Below are 4,421 nucleotides of genomic sequence, written 5' to 3'. Positions count from 1 at the left end.
ATGTCCCCTGCATGTCTCCAAAACAGGCAGAAAAATAAGGGAAAGAAAACATGTTCACTATGGCAAAAAATTTTCTCAAACTCATATGAAGCCTGGCCTGGCTGGTGGGGTTGAGGCCTGTGTGTTCCTTTAGCACAGGAGGAGAAAGCAAGCTCTCTTCAATGGAGAAAGAGAAAAATGAATGTGGCTTAGTATCCGTGAGGGTCAGGCATCCCTGCTACTGCACTCACTGCTCACTGTATGCATCTCAAGACATGTAATGAGCACTTAACCTTGTGCTAGGCCCTGTCGGCGTCTCCCATTTGATCCCAAAACTCTGAGGCGGGCCTTATCTTCTCCATGTCACAGATAGGGAAACCAGGACTCCTCAAAGCACTATCACAGGTCTACTGTGAGGATTAAATGAGATAATATATAAAACACAGGCAATATTTGGCACACAGTGGTGATCCAAAAAAATGAAATTTCACAACCATATTTTAAAAAATGATAATACTTTAACATACATACCATATATTTAAATAATGATACATGTGATCTTTGAAAAAGGGAATTTTCTCATCTGTAGAATTGTTTTTAACAAGCAAATATTGTATATCTTAAAGGGCATTTTAAAAAATCAGAAACACTAAAAAATATACATAGAAAAAGTAATCTAGATGAAAATAGGTCAAAATGTTCATGGCAATTGTCTAGTGGGTTTTTTCCTGTTTCTTTTGACTTCTATACATGTATTGGTTTTTGTTTTCACTTGCTTTTTTGTTTTTTTTTAAGAGACAGGGTCTTGCTATGTTGCCCAGGTCGGACTCAAACTGCTGAGCTCAAGCCATCCTCCAGTCTCAGCGTTCTGCAAGCAGCTAGGACAATAAGTGTGCACCACTGTGCCTGGTGTGTTTTCACTAATTCTTAACACAAATACCTTTTCTTTGTCAAGTTAAACATTAGATAAGCTTTCTACCACCTTCACCTCCCAATCCCCTCCCCAGAGGTAATCAATATTATCAATTTAGTGTTTGTTCTTTTGTGTGCAGGTATATATGTATATATAATGTGTATATTCACATACACGCATCTGAGTTCATTCCAGCTGCTATAACATAATACCACAGACTGGATGGCTTAGCAAAAAAAAAAAAGAAAAAATTTATTTCTCACAGTTCTAGAAGCTAGGAAATTCAAGATCAAGTCACCGGCAGCTTCAACACCCGGGGTGGGCCCACTTCCTCGTAGACATTTGGCTTCCCACTCTAACCTCACATAGTGGAAGGCCAAGGGGTCTCTCCAGGGTTTATGACACTAATCCCATTCATGAGGACTCTGCCACCATGACCTAATCGCCTCCCAGAGGCCCCACTTCCTAATAGTATCATGACAGTGAGGATTTCAACATATGAATTCGGGGGAGCCCAAACATCAGACCACAGCAACACACATATGTATACAATGTATGTACCTATATAATTATTTTGTGCTTTACCAAATGATTTCACATTTTATGCCTTTCTGCAGTTTTATCTATCAAGATGTCTCAAAGCCCATCCCATGTCAGTAAATAATATGAACGTTCCTCATCGTTTCAGCAGGAATCCAGAATATCAACATACTATATTTAGCTATCGTCCTATTAACATCATTTAGGTTGTTTACAATATTTTCCAATTATAAGTAACACTGTAGTGAATTCCCTTCTGTAGGCATGAGAGGGGTTTTTTGGGGATGGATTCCAAGAACTGGAGCTGCTGGGTCAACAGAATATGCACATTTGCTTTTAAATAGATACGAAAGCAAATTGCTTATGTAAGTGACTGAGCATGAATTTCTACTCCCCCTGGCAGTGTAGGCACACGTCACGGCCGATACCTCTCACCAAACCCTTGACTTTTTGCCAGTTTGATGATTGAAAATGGTACCCTGTTGTTCTATTTCGAATCTTCTTGAAGAACAGGATGTGCATCTTTTCCCGTGTATGTTTCCTTTTATATGAACTCCTTTATAAAATGTGTCTATTTTTCTATTGTATGTTTGTCCTTTCCTCATTGATTGGTGAGGTTCTTTTTATATTCTAGAAACGAATCCTTCGTCTACTTTATAAGTATATGTAATTTTTCCCCTCTTTGTCTTTCAATCTTTATGATGGTTTTTGGAGTCCAGTTGTTCAAATAGATAAATTAAATTTACCAAATTATGACATCTGCATTTTGTGTTTTAATGATATCTTCTCTATCCCAAAGTCATAAACATAATCCATCTTTTCTTCGAATAAGTTTATTGTCTTGTTTTTCATGTTTCGTTATCTAATCTATCGGAAATTTTAGTGAACAGTAGGAAGTAGAGCCCTTAGTCATTTTTTAAATGCCTGGGCATGTACTAAATAGTCTTTCTTTTTTTTCTCTGATTACAAATACTACCTTTATTATATAATAAGTTTCCAAATACATTTATCAGTTTCTATGCTCTATTTCATTGACCTTTTTATTCTATGTCTGTCTCATTACCAAGTTGTTTTGAATACTACAAAATATATTGACATCTGGTAGGCAACGACTTTTTCCCCCACCCTGTTATTTTTCCAAATTGATCTTGGCTATTCTCATACATTTACTTTTCCAGATGAATTTACAAATCAATTTGTCAAGTTCCATGATAAATCCTTTGGGATTTTGAGATTGCACTTAATTACAGATTAGGTACAAATCTAGACTTTATAATGCTGTATTTTTCATCTATGAACATGTAATCTATCTCTCTTTTTATAGGTCCTTTCTAATCCTCTAATAATACTTTATAGCTTTTGTGACAATTCATTTTAGGTTCAGCACTCCTGAAGTTCCAATAAATTGTTACTTGAATCTCTTGTAATCACATTGATTGCAAATGAATGTTTTGTCTACTCCATCCCAATATCTGTTGTTTGCGTTACTTTTCTTATCGCACTGACTGCAATAAGACCTGCATAAAGATACTGAATAGTACCAGCAATCGTGGTCATTCTTTCCTTATTTATATCTAATAGATCTGTTGAAATACTTCTCCATTAAGTAGGTTTTCTCTGGGAAGTCTTCATCAAGTTAAGGGCATTCCTTTCCTTTACTAATTTTGATACACGCATGAGTATGAATATCATCAAATGAGATCGCATAATTTTTTTTCTCCTTTATAGAGTTTGAAAATTACATTGATAAGTTTTTCTAATTTTGAATCAATCTTTGATTCTTGGTAAAAGTCTCTTTTAGTGTCTCTCAGATAGGTAGATAGATAGATAGATAGATAGATAGATAGATAGATAGATAGGATAGAGATAGAGATATATATTCCATATACAGAGAGCGTCAAAAACTGTATACACATTTTGAGATATTATCTATGTATAACTTTTCAAAATTGAATTATGGTAGCAATGTGTACTGTGACATTTGCGCAAAAGATAGCATTAAGTGAACGCTAGTGTCACCATGCAACAGGCAGGACAGTCAAAGAAAATGATGGGAGCACAGCTGTCATTCCAGGAGCGCAAGACCATTTTGAAGTTGCATTTGAAAATAGAGAATGTTGTGGAAGTACAACAACAATGGAGGTGTGAGTATGCAACAGTACTTCCTACATGGCTAACAATCGCACGCATTCATTATGAGTTTAAGACTCATGGTACTTAAGGGAATGTACACAAAGGAAGATCCAGGAGGCCTCGCACAGCGCCAAGTCCTGCAGTAATTCACTGTAACTCACTGTAATTCACTGTAATCAGAAGTGTCTGGACACTGATGGCAACCACTTTGAGCTCCTCTCATAATTGCAGAAGTCAAACATGACTTGTATTCATCTTTTGTTATTGGCATACATTAAGGAAAAAAACTGTATTAAAATTCTAATACTCGATATGTACCAGTTTTGAACATAAGTCACACTTGACTTCTGCAATTATGAGAGGGACTCAGAGTGGTTACCATCAGCATCCACACTGCTGGTTACAGCAAACATCTCTTAACATCTTGTAAAACGCGTTGACATTTCTTTGGCATCCCTGGTATATATGTGTATATACACACACACATATATACATACACACTTTTTTTTTTTTTAAGCAACAGAAATTTATTCACCCTCAGCTGTGGAAGATACAAGTCTGAAATCAAGCTGTCAGCAGGGCCCTTCTCCCTCTGAAGGCTCTAGGGAAGAACTCTTGCCTTCTCGTCTGGTGGTTGCTGCCTATATTTTTATTTTTTATTTTTACATCTGTGTTTATAAGTAAAAATAGCCTAGCACGTAACTTTTATAATAAGGAAAATACACACACACCCAAAAAAGGTATTAACCCAGCCGGGCTCGGTGGCTCAGCCTGTAATCCCGCGCCTTTGGGAGGTTGAGGTGAGTGGATCGCCTGGGCCTGCGGGTTCGAGACCCGCCTAGGCAGCGAGACCTCA

Source organism: Carlito syrichta, unplaced genomic scaffold (assembly GCF_000164805.1).
Source record: "Carlito syrichta isolate Samal-C Ts95f unplaced genomic scaffold, Tarsius_syrichta-2.0.1 Scaffold306483, whole genome shotgun sequence".
Classification (NCBI taxonomy): domain Eukaryota; kingdom Metazoa; phylum Chordata; class Mammalia; order Primates; family Tarsiidae; genus Carlito; species Carlito syrichta.
Note: the sequence above shows the minus strand (reverse complement) of the source record.